General features: G+C 43.3%; 1 protein-coding gene across 1 annotated transcript in view; it reads right to left on the minus strand.

Annotated features, from left to right (window-relative positions):
* Nucleotides 1-9,798, minus strand: part of LOC144250813 (uncharacterized) — a 51,462-nt gene extending 41,664 nt beyond the window's left edge. The window contains exon 1 of the mRNA XM_077793989.1: nucleotides 9,671-9,798. The gene's annotated coding sequence lies outside the window, so the exon portion shown is untranslated. The remainder of the gene's footprint in view (nucleotides 1-9,670) is intronic.
* Nucleotides 9,799-13,422: the final 3,624 nt, after the last annotated feature.

Genomic DNA, 13,422 nt, shown 5'->3' on the forward strand with positions numbered 1-13,422 from the left:
ACCCAAGAAAAAGGTATTTCTCTGTCTGTGATAATTTCATGCAGCCTAATTCTCCTGGAGTGACACTGACTGATTTAGTCATTTGTCTCGGTGGCTGGTACTAGAACTGCAGCATAGATTTTGGAAAGTTAGTGAGTTTGGAATTTTTCTCCAGAAGTTATGCACGCTTAGGATTTCAGAGTGTTGTGGGTTGAATTGTAGAAAGTAAGTGAATTAGACAGAAGAAGAAGTTGTGATGTTAGATTCATAAGGTCTCAGATTTTTTTGTCTGTAGAAAGATTAAAAAGAAAATTTGCAATTCTAGAGACCATAAGTAAATGTAAAGAATCGTGAAGGTCAAAAGTTAACTCAAAATGGATCAAGGATCTTGATATCAAATCAGAGACTATGCGTCTGATAGAAGAAAAAGTTGGCTCCGATCTACATATTGTGGGGTCGGGCTCCAAATTCCTTAATAGGACACCCATAGCACAAGAGTTAATAACAAGAATCAACAAATGGGACTTACTTAAACTAAAAAGTTTGTTTCTCAGCAAGAGAAACAATAAGAGAGGTAAACAGGGAGCCTACATCATGGGAACAAATTTTTACTCCTCACACTTCAGATAGAGCCCTAATATCCAGAGTATACAAAGAACTCAAAAAATTAAACAATAAGAAAACAAATAACCCAATCAACAAATGGGCCAAAGACCTGAACAGACACTTCTCAGAGGAGGACATACAATCAATCAACAAGTACATGAAGAAATGCTCACCATCTCTAGCAGTCAGAGAAATGCAAATCAAAACCACCCTAAGATACCATCTCACTCCAGTAAGATTGGCAGCCATTCTGAAGTCAAACAACAACAAGTGCTGGCGAGGATGTGGGGGAAAGGGTACATTTGTAAATTGCTGGTGGGACTGCAAATTGTTGCGGCCAATATGGAAAGCAGTATGGAGATTCCTGGGAAAGCTGGGAATGGAACCACCATTTGACCCAGCTATTGCCCTTCTTGGACTATTCCCTGAAGACCTTAAAAGAGCATACTACAGGGATACTGCCACATCGATGTTCATAGCAGCACAATTCACAATAGCTAGACTGTGGAACCAACCCAGATGTCCTTCAATAGATGAATGGATAAAAAAAAAATGTGGCATTTATACACAATGGAGTATTACACAGCACTAAAAAATGACAAAACCATGAAATTTGCAGGGAAATGGATGGCATTAGAGCAGATTATGCTAAGTGAAGCTAGCCAATCCCTAAAAAACAAATGCCAAATGTCTTCTTTGATATAATGAGAGCAGCTATGAACAGAGCAGGGAGGAAGAGCAGGAGGAAAAGATAAACATTAAACAGAGACATGAGGTAGGAGGGAAAGGGAAAGAAAAGGGAAATTGCATGGAAATGGAAGGAGACCCTCATTGTTATACGAAATTACATATAAGAGGTTGTGAGGGGAATGGGGGAAAAAAAGGAGAGAAATGAATTACAGATTACAGTAGATGGGGTAGAGAGAGAAGATGGGAGGGGAGGGGAGGGGGGATAGTAGAGGATAAGAAAGGTAGCAGAATACAACAGTTACTAATATGGCATTATGTAAAAATGTGGATGTGTAGCCAATGTGATTCTGCAATCTTTGTAATGTTTTGAACAACCAATAAAAAAAAAAAAAGAATCGTGAAGGTGATTCATGGGATATGTTTCTAAGTTCAGTCCTTTCCTATGGGAAAATCACTTTTGTGAAAAGTTTTTATTGTTTTTGTGTATTTTTTTTTAAATTTTAAAGTATTAGGTAAAGTGTTAGGATGGCCTTAGGCCTGAGCCTAAGCCACTCCATTAAAAAACAAACAAACAAAAAAACCCCTTCATTTTAAAAGACCTGCAGTTTCACCAGGCACATCCCAGAAAGTGAGCTCTGCAGCCTGGAAAGATACAGCACCCTTAAAGGCAGACTGGAAAGTGAGAGAAGCCAGTCTGAAAGGCCAAGTGCAGTAAGATTCCAAGTCAAGAACATTCCAGAAGAGACAACATTATAGATGCACTGAAACTCTTCTGTATGACATTATTATGTAGAGTATGTGATACACAAAATCACACCACACAGAGGAGGAACCCTAAGGTAAAGGATGGATTTCAGCTGATGATAAAGTGTTGCTTCATCCACTCTCTTAATCAAATGTAGGACACTGATTCAGTAACTAACAAGCATCCAACATCAATGCAAAATATTGAGAACAGTGTAGAGAAGGGTGTTTGATACTATATGTAATGGCTCATTTGAATTGTCAACTGCATTAGATTAAGAGATACCTGTGATTAAGAGGCCTCTGGGTGTGTCCATGAGGGTGTGTCTACAAATTATTGGCATGTGGAACAGAGAACCAAACTAGAGAACCTCCTTAGGTATAGGCAGCACCATCCAATAGGACGGTGTCTTAGGTGGAACAAAAGTTGGAAAAAGAAGGAAGCAGCAGCAGAGAAAGGCCTTTCTTCTCCAATGGCTGCTGCAATGGCCTGAGGATATAAGACTCTGCATTCTTCACTCTCCCAAAGTGGACTCTGCCTGTGATTCTTCAGGGAGTTTCCAGAACCTTTCATCTGGACTAGGGCAGCACCACTGATCCGTCTTGTTCTGAGGCTTCAGCCTCTTGGACTCTACAGCTACTACTTCTCTTTTCTCTCTGTGGACATCCAGCTTCAGGTCAAGAAGGCCAATTTAATAAGTCCCCCTCTATAATCACACTTCGTGTTGGTGTTGTTCCTCTAGAAAACATTGACTAACAAACTATAAGACTAAAATTGCTCTGAAAAACAAAATTGATTTAATAAGGAAGTGAATGAACTACATGCCATAAACTTTAGCAAATATAAACATAAGAAATAATATTACAGAATGAATACCTTTCCCAAATAATAATGCAAAAAATAAAGCAAAGAAGAAAAGTCATAGTTACAAACTTGAAAACTATGGACAAAGGCAAGGAAACTTATTTTCAATACTATTTCCATCTGGAAAGAAAATGGATGATAAATCTTTTTTTTAATATATATTAATTCTTTAGTTCTAGGTGGGCACAATTCCTTTATTTAATATTTATGTGGTGCTGAGGATCGAACTCAATGCCTCACGCATGCTAGGTGAGCGCTTTTTCTCTGAGCCACAATCCCAACCTCTGGATGATAAATCTTTAAAAGGTATTCCAACTGCTGGTGTGGTGGTGTGCACCTGTAATTTCACCACTAGGGAGGTCAAGGCATGGAACTGGCAAGTTGGAGGCTCTCTCAGCAATTTAGCAAGACATCCAGAAATTTTGTGAAGCTTGGTCTTCATCAACAATAAATGGGGGGACTGGAATTGTAGCTGAGTGGCAGAATAATTGCTAGCATGTATGAGGCACTGGGTATGATCCTTAGCACCACAGATAAATTAACAAAAATAAGGTATTCTGCCCCTCTACAACTATACAAAATAAAATAAATAGATACATAATACATAGGAAGGGCTGAGCACGTGCTCAGTGGTCAAGTGCCTCTAGGTTTGTTCCCCAGTAAAAAACCTGCCCACCTCCAAAATGCTGCTCACACATTGAAATTCATTTTTTTTTTGAGGACAACATAAACTGAGCAAGTCCCTGGCTTCAATCCCAGCACTCTATACATCAGCAAATAAGTAAACCCCAGTCTACAATACTAATTTTCTTGGGGTGGAGAGTAGCTCAGTAGTAAGAACTTGGTATCCCTCGGTTCAATCCTCAAAAGTCCATGTACAAACTCACACACACACACACACACACACACACACACACAAAAAAAAACACCCTGAAAATACATGTAATGAGTGATAAAAAAGATTATAATACAAAAGATACACAATGAGGGGCAACAAAAATCAATGAAAAGACAACACACTTTCTTACAAAGGATACTGAACTTGCCCATGATCTACACTCTTTGAAACAACAAAGAGCATTTCAATAAATTATGTGAAATTCAGGACATGGATTATTGTGGTTTTGGAGGAGAACTTTGAAAAACTATCTAAAATGAAAATAGTACACTGTATCTAAGACCAGTGAAAATATTGTACAGGACAGAAAGAGTAGACAGAGCATTTCTGTTACTCCCAAGTTTCATAAGATAAAAGGCCAGCGCACAAATGGGTAGCCCTAGGAGGAGGTAATTAGGAGGTAACAGCAATCAGGTGATGTGGTGGGAGTGCTTGTGAGAGGATCAGCACCCTCACTGAGACATATATATCTCTCCTTTTGAGAAAACAGATGTCATTTATTATTTCACTGATAAAGTATTCAGTGATTTTTAAATGATCACAGTTGGGTATTTTAGGTATTGCCAAAACAGTCCTTAAAACTTCCAATGAAGATGGGTGTGATGGTGCACACCTGTAACCCCAGTGGTGCAGGGGTCAGAGGCCCAAGGTGACATAGCAGGACCCTGACTCAATAGGAAGAATCTAAAAGGGGCCTTGGATGTGGCTAAGCACCTCTGGGTTCCATTCCTGATACCAAAAACAACACAGCTAACATGAACCTGCCAAGTCCAGACAACAACAGTAACAACAAACTGTCATTCCTGTCAAATTCATGAGCATGTCAACGACTGTAACTAATTTACATAAAATCAAATTCATAAATTTATCCACTACAATTTTGTAGAAATGGATTCATTTCCTGCAGCAATAATGGTAGACAGAGTTTCTCTGTATCTTAAGTGGCATTCTGGAATCTAGGACATGGATTTCAATTGGAAATCATTGAAAAGACAAGATCAAATCTCAACAATTTTCTATGCATACTCAGGGGTAGCAAAAGATAAATTAGATGTGTTATTTTTGTTGTTGTTGTTGTTTGTTTTTCTGTTCTGTTCTTTTTCTTTGATTTGGGATCAGAGATTAAACCCAGAGGAACTTTACTGATAAGTCATATCCCCAGACATAAGGCCTGGCTAAGTCGCTAAGGTTGTCCTCAAGTTTGCAATCCTACTGCCTAAGCCTCTGGAACAGCAAGGATCACAGGTGTGCACCACTGTACCTGGCTGTAATTGTTTTCACAATGGAAATGTAACTAGACTTTTTAAAATCCACTTCTTTCTTGCCTATTTAATAATAGTCCATCCCATTTTGCTCTGAACAAAATAGACCTGGGCCTCAAAATGTGAGCAGATCATTTCAAAGTCATACACAGAAAGCTTTGGTGCCGAGGGAGCACACATGTGTCAGGCTCAAGGGGCAGGGGAGGTCCCTGACATCTGGGAGATGACCTCTCCTGGTCTTGCTTCCTGAAAGCCTCTAGGATCACCCTCCCAGGGACCTAGACCATGACTCCAGTCTACGAGGCTTTTCAGGTTTGCACAGCTCTGCACTGGGGTGGGTGGTCCTTATGCTCTGGGAGAGGTTTTGCTCCTTCACACTGTGAGACTAAAAGGGCAGGAATCACTGGTGACCTGGCCCCTCAGCACCAGCATCCACAGGCTGAATGGCCACCTCTCTCCAAGGAATCTGAACAGAGCTTGGGAAAAACAAGGACCAAGGAAGTAGCTGTCTAGATGAGGCCTGTTCCAGGAGATTCCTCAGCCCAGAGCCCCCAGCAGCTTCCCTGAGAGGCTGTACCCCACACCTCAGGCCATCCTCTAGGATGAACTGACCCAGGGCCTGAAGTTCTGTTCATCCTGCAGGGACCAGGGCAGCTGTGGGCACCTTGTGGCAGCTCCAGGAGAGGACAGTGGCTGAGGACATGGGACCCCGTGAGGCGTCCAAAGGGAACCTCTGCCCCAAAAATCTGACATGGTGTCTACACCTAAGGAAGATAAAGAAGCATAAGATTTTTACAGCTGTGAACTCATGTTCTCTATACAGTTGCATCTCCATCAAAGAACCTTCAGAGTACTTGACTTGGCTAACCAGACCACCATGAGGGTGCAAAGGCAGGGTTCTGTATGGAGAGCAAAAATTATCTTGGGCTATCTTAAGCCCTTTAATAGCCAATTATCTTTATTTCTGTATCAGACCACAATTCTCAAAACTATTAAATTTCTCAGAATATATCACTACCCTTACCAGACATCTAGTCCCCACCATCTACCAAAGTAGGAATGTAATAACAACAGTCAGAAGAAATTTCTTTTTTCTTTATTCCTTTCTTTCTTTCTGTAGTCCACCAATCTGATGATCCTACCAATGCAATTGTTTAATGTAGTGATACACAGTTTCTTTCATAAAAGTTCATGTAGGCCAAGCCCAGTGCCACACAACTGTAATCCCAGTAGGTTTAGAAGATAAGGTAGGAGGATTGCTAAATTCAAACTCAGTCTCAGCAATTTAGTGAGGCCAGAAGGAACTTGATGAGATCATGTCTCAAAATACAATCTAAAAAGGAGTGATTGTGGCTCAGTGATTAAGTGCCCCTGGGTTTAATCCTTGTCTTTTAGGGTGGGACACATACATCATTTAGGGTCACTTGAATCCATGTCTGAGTATGGTCATTAATACTTAAATCAAAATGAACTATTTTCCATAGCTGGGATTGCCAATGTCTTTAGTGTCAACAGCTTGAGAAACTGAAGCAGGAGGGTCAGGACTTACAGGCCAGGCTGGGCAACATAGCCAGACCCCATCTGAAAATCAAATTTAAAGAGTTGGGGATGAAGAACAGAAGAATGAATCAAACACTATTATCCTATGTGCATATATGACTACAGGACTGGTGTGAATCCACATCAAGTACAACCAGAAAAGGAGCAGTTACATTCTATTTATGTGTACTGTGTCAAAATGCATTATAATGCCTTGTATAACTAATAAAAACAAATTTAAGTAAATAAATGATTTATGTCAAATTGGAACATATGTCAAATTGGAATATAACCCAAGATTCAATATCCCTAGGTTCTATGTACAAATGCCTTTTTCCTTTTAAAGTAATTATTTTGACCAAACCCAGGGAACTATTAATTGATTATTCTTTCCTCTCAAGTATAATAATCACAAGTAGAAAGCAAATGCTTTCAAAAGTGTTCTTACCAGGGACAGTGGCACAGGCCTTGTTAGAATGGCCTTAGGTCTGAGCCTAAGCAACTCCATTTAAAAGACATGCAGTTTCACCAGGCACAGCCACAGATCCCTCCAGTAAGGCCTCAAACAGGTTCCTTCCCCTCACCCTGATAAAGAGAGTGAAGCCTCTGGCAGTCTGCCCTTGCCAGATAAGAGGGAAAGACAAGGAGATCAGGGTGGAGATGACCCCAGGGTAAATGATGTCACTGAGAAATAGGGTGGTAGCTGATAAGGATTGAAAGCCTGATCAAAAGCCCCCAAATTTAGTATAAATGATCCAGCTGATGAGCAGGAATTCAGCCAACAGAAACAAGGATGCACTCGAGCTGGAGAGTCTGCTGAGGACCTGACATCCCATCACTTGGCATCTTCCTGAGCCTCTGCAAGATCCTCACCATTCTCAAAATCTACTGCCTCATCTGGACCTTGGTGAGAGCTGCACCTCCTCCCTAGGACCCCCTCCTCAACTGGTCCTCTGCTCCACACCAGGAAATGCTTGCCTTAATTCCAGACCTGGTCACCGAGGTCTGAGTGACTGTGCATCTGCTGGACTCACTGATATACCTAGCCTAGTTATCTCATTAGATTAGAAGCCAGCTTGTCACAAGTTATGAAGGATTCATTTCTGTTTTCTGTAAAAATATCAGGATGTCTGTATGGCCTGGCCATTAGTTGATGTTGTAAAGCTGATTGGAATGCCTGCCCGTGTCCTGAACTCACCCAGGTCCGGTTTTCCCTGACCAGATAACAACCCTTTCCTAAACCTTAGTGACGCCTCATAAATTCTGGCCTTCCCTGCCCGGACAATGACCCTCTCTGAGTCTCTAAGATCTCCATAAATTCTGATGCCGGGGCCAGCAAAAATGTAAACTTGTGTTATGCTCCTCAGAGTGTTGTTATCTGTAAGCCCCCTTTGTGTAACTTTTTGGGCTATAAAACTGGGCCACAAAGAAGCCTCGGGGCTGTTTTATTCCCACTGTTTTGGGAGGGAAAGGCAGCCCGGCTGGTCGAAATAATAAGCTTTCTTTAATTTGATTTTAATTGGAGTCAGTGGTCTTTTCTTGCGTCCTGGTCTAACACTCACAGCCTAAGACATAAGATCTTTGAACTTAGCATGCAGAGGGAATGTCATTAGCTTATCATAATTGTGTTTTCCAGTGCTTAGAATGAATCTAGAATTGTTTGCTGTGAATTAATTAACCTAGAATTGTTTGCAGTTAGGGTGATAAACAAGTCAAGATGGCACCTGGCTTTTAGCCAAAGGAAGTAGTGGTTCAGAAGTAAGGCCAGCAAGCTATTAAGATGATAGATTCCTTAATGAGTGACTGCTGTGTCTAGATCATGTCAATTAAGTTAAGCTGTGTGTAATCATTAAGATGATGATTCCTTATTGGTTGACTGTTATACCTAGTTTATGTTAACTGAATACACAGCCTGTTCTTAATTATGTGTATATACTCCTACTGTCCTACAATAAATGGCTCCCACTCCTGCTGCATCCACCTTCACAAGTTGATCTTCATCCCCCGGTTAGTTTGCTGCTTCCAGGCTGTGGCACAGTTTGCTGTGAATTGATTATGTCTATGGCAATGCCTAGCATTAAGGATTGTTGTTTTTTTGATAAGAACCTACACAGTTAAACTGTATTGAGTAATTTGAGTGAATAGAGCATTGAAAGGGGCAGAAGTGTGTGGACATTCTTTATTTCTCCCCTTGACTGCATAAGTCAAAGTTTTGCCCCCTCCACACAGCCCTGAAATCCCAGGAACTTTGGAGGCTGAAGCAGAAGTGAAGCCAGGTTTACAGATAGGTAGTTAGGCAAATTGGGTTTAATATTCTGTAAAATAAATAAAACAGAGGCCCTTATAGAGAATGGAGTCCAGGAAACCAGAGCAGCAATTGAAATGTTAATGTCCCCAAGGCAGGAATCTATTCTAAGGAACTGTTAATCATAATCCAAAGCCACCCCAGGGCTTTCCTGCCCAGATTACTCCTCCAGCCCACCAACCTCCCACCTCTAGGACCTTCCCACCTGCATTCTATCACTGCAACATAATGAGAAACAAAGTGTGGGAAAGCGGAAAGAAGACTCTAGCTATAAAAGAGGGAAGTCCTCCCCCTTACAGGGATTCCACCTCCTGGGTCCCCTTCTTCCTGCGGGGAGAAGTCTTTTCTGCTGTCCTTTAATAAACCTTCTACTTTCCCCTCCACACTTGCCTCAGCGTGCTTCTCTGGTGTTCTACTTCAGCATTCGGGGAAGCAAGGACTCGTCACCGGTAAACAGCCGGAACAGCAGGATCACAGGTTGGAGACCAGCGTCCACACCAAGTGGGTGCAGGTCTCAGAATTCAGTAAAAGTGGAGGCTGGGGATGTGGCTGAGAAAGCTCCCCGGGTTTGGGTCCCTTCCAAACCCAGGGAACAGGTTCTAGGGCCACCCGCCGGGGTGTAATCTGCCACTCTAAGCAGCTCCCTTCAAAAACCCCAAACCCAGCTCACCCCACGAGACCAAGGGACAGGGACAGGACTCGGCTGCGCTCCCCAGCTCACCAGGGCACCGCGCCCCAAAGCAGGTGGTGACGCGTGCCTTCAGCCCTGGTCGCAAACTCACCATTTTTGTCTTCTGTGATGACCCGGGGTCCTCTCGAGGAACCTCCAGGCACCCGAGATTGGGGGGGGGGATCACCGGCAGAGCAGAGTCACCTGAGTCCCTGGAGCAGAGAACTCTTGGCTTGAAGGATTAGGAGAGGAGTCGCTGAGGAAGAAACGCTTGCGAGATTGCGGAAGCCCGCCCTTCCTCTCGCTCTGCGCACTGATTGGGCAGGTCCCCCAGCATCCGGGATGGACGGCCTCCAGGCCCGCCTCTGCATCGTGACTGACAGCCAACATCATCCAATCACTGACTGAAATTGGGTAGAGTGACAGATGCTTGCCCCACCCTTTTCAGGCGGAGCTTTTCTGCTGTGCTGGGAACTAATCCAGGTGGGACGCCTTGGTACACAGGTGACACCTGGCGCTGAGCTAGGCTTCAGCCATAGAGTGCTTTCTGAGCATGGCGAGGCCCTGGGTTTACCCTCAACACAAAAACAAAGCACAGCTTCTCAGGGAGGGTGAGGCTGGAGGAGCCCAAGGTCAGGTCAGCGTCTGCAAACAGTGAGACCCTCTCTTTTTATTTTATTTTTTTTTAAGTTGTAGATAATACAATATTTCTTTCTTTTTATGTGGTGCTAAGGATCGAACCCAGTGCCTCATGTGTGTGAGGCAGGCATTCTACCCCTGAGGTACAACCCCAGGCCCGAGAGACCCTCTCTTAAAATAAAATGAAAAGGGTGGGGATGTAGCTCAGTGGTCAGGGTCAAGTCCCACTGGGTTTTTCATATATATATATATGTATCCCTCAGGCAAATTAGAAAGACACGGTCTCCATATTTTTGAAACACTCTTTAAAGCTATCATATATATCCCACATATATATGATATCTACTAGTGAAAACAATTTGAAAATTATTTTAGTAATTCTCATTACCTCCTGGCCTCTGATCTTTGAGGAGGCAGCCTGAGCTATAAAAGGAAACATTTGGGGTTGGGGCTGTGGCCCAGTGTTCCATCCCCAGCAGAGAAAGGGGTGGGGTGTGGGGAGGCAGGCAACCCTCTAAAACAGCAATGTGCAGGGGAAATAAAATGGGCGCCTTGTGCTCAATGTAGATAGGCTACATTCTACTATTATCAATTCTTATGGACAGACCTGACTCTGCTGATCTCAGAAGTCTACTCAGCTGTTTGCCCTAAAAGCAAAAAGAAAAGGTGTTGATTGAAAGCAGGAAAGGAACTTTGACCAGTGCAGCTACACCAGGGAGACAAGGAAACCCTGTCCTTACCCTGTGTTTAGGTGCTGACAAGGGCTGTGAGATTTTCTAGAAAGGGACATCATTGTCATGAATGTATAGAGGAAATTGTATGTAGGAGTCAGTATTTACTGTAAAAGAATAATATTGTATTATTACTGCAATAGTAGATATGCAAATAATATCATAATATTTAGAATTGTATTAGGTTAGACTTCAGGCATCTGTAGTCTCATAACATGTCTGTGAGCTCAAGCTCATTTGCCTCCTTGAAACATGTCATTCTATTGCACAGACTGACCTCATAATTTTCTCTCAGTATAAAGTCCCCCTTTGTGAACTCTTTCCATGTCAAGGTTCAGATGCACCAACATTTTCAAGAAAAGCCACAAGCCCATCTGCATCCTGCCTAGGCAGCAATGTACCCCCAGAAGCTGACCCAGGGCTCTCAGCTTCCTGGGTTTAACTATCAGAAAGAAATACTAACCCTGCTCAGCTCTGCCAGAAAGCCCGCATATAAAACATAAAATTTTGCCACTTGGGGCCAATACAGTGTGTCATATTAACCCCAATAATGCAAAGTATATACAATTTTATTCTCTTCTCTTAAGTTGGACTTTGTGAAGTCTTTCACATCCCGCACAGTGCGTCACATTCATTCTACCTAACAATATTGCCCATGGACAAGGGGCGCTCTTGTGTAAAAAGTGTGGAAACGTGGGCACATAGCTGCCCAGAGCTGAGAATTGAATCCCAGGTGCTTTTATTGTCCCCCATGTAGAGATTGAATTGAGGGCAGGGGCACTTTAGCCCTGAGCTACATCCCCATTTCCCCTTTTCATTGTGGTTCAACGAAGGTGGGTGGGAGCATAACTGTGATGGATCTGAGAAAATAACCCCAGATGGTGACTCCACCTGTTATCAGACCAATGAGGAAATAAGAAGTACAAGCATGGTGGTGCAGGACTGTAATCCCAGCCTCTCAGGAGGCTGAGGCAGGAGGATTGCTTGCTCCAACCAGCATCAGCAAAAAGAGGGTGCTAAGCAACTCAGTGAGATCTTGACTCTAAATAAAATACAAAACAGGGTTAGGGATATGGCGAAGTGGCCAATTGCCCCTGGATGAATGGAAGGATGGGTGAATGGGTGGGAGGATGCATGGACTGATGGGAAGATGTATGTATGTCTGAATGGATGGCTGGATGAATGGGTAGATGGGTGGGCAAATACACAAATCCATGATGCATGGGAGAGCAAATGGGCAGATGGGTGGAAGCAGGGATGGCTGGTAGATAGACAGATGGATAGATATATACACAGATGCATGCTGATGGATTTGCAGTACAATTCTAGTGATTTGCTAATCCTGAGAATAAAGGGCTCAGAACTGAGTACAGTTCTACAAGCCTGTATGACATCATGTCCACAGTTTAGCCAAAATAAGAAAATTCTCCACACTCTCTAAGATCTTTGGCCTTCAAAGTCCCCCTGTCAGACCATCTTTTTGCCCCCATTTTGGCCCTGTCTCCCCCACACCCCACTAAGACATATTTTTTTCCCTAGTCCCCAGTCATACTGGGGATCAGGGTTTCTGTGAACTCAGGATTTGCAGGTGTCTTTTTCACCCATAGCTTTCAAATCCCTTGGGTCCGAACCCAGCAGTGGCATTGCTGGGTCATATTGTGATTCAATCCTAAGCTTTTGAGAGGCCACCACATTGTTCTGCCAAGGGCCACCTGGAGCCCCAGGAGCTGGGAGAGGCAGGAAGGAGCTTCCGTGGAGCCTGTGGAGGGAGCTGGACACCATTGTAAGAGGGGGGTCCTGTCCACATCTGGCCCTTAGAACCCCTGAGTGGGATCTTGTGTGGAAACAGGGTCTCTGCACAGGTAGTTAGTGAAAGGTCCTGAGATGGGTTCCTTCTGGGTCAGGGGGCCCTTATGCAATGGCAGTGTCCACACAAGAGACAGAAGAGAGGACACAGACACAGAGATGGAGCCACATGGAGACAGAGGCAGAGACTGGAATTATGGGGCAACCTGGAGCCCCAGGAACTGGGAGAGGCAGGCCAGAGCCTCCCTGGATCCTGTGGAGGGAGCTCATCCTTGTGACCACTGGTCTCAGCCCTTTGCCCTCCAAGGCTGGGGGAGGGGGTGGTAGCTTTTTATTTCAGTCTCTTTGTTTTGGGTTATTAATTATAACAGCCCCAGGAAAACCCTCACAGCCTCAGTATCATCTCAAGTTTTTTGAGAGGGCTAAGACCTTAGCTTTACAGTTGGAAAATGATAATTTCTGGTGCTGAGTTCTGCAGCACTATGAAATTTCATTGCACTGGTCAATTTTCAATAAATTTTTTCAAATAAATAAACACACAACACCACCCCATGAACAAAACTGCACTGTATTTCAGCATATGCTTCCCATAGCAACCAACATCCCTGATGTTCAGTTCCTCAGCCAAGATTATCCTAGATTAGCAGCCCAGTAGGATGTTTGGATTGTTTTATCTTCATTTTATTAT

Source organism: Urocitellus parryii, chromosome X (assembly GCF_045843805.1).
Source record: "Urocitellus parryii isolate mUroPar1 chromosome X, mUroPar1.hap1, whole genome shotgun sequence".
Taxonomy (NCBI): Eukaryota; Metazoa; Chordata; class Mammalia; order Rodentia; family Sciuridae; genus Urocitellus; species Urocitellus parryii.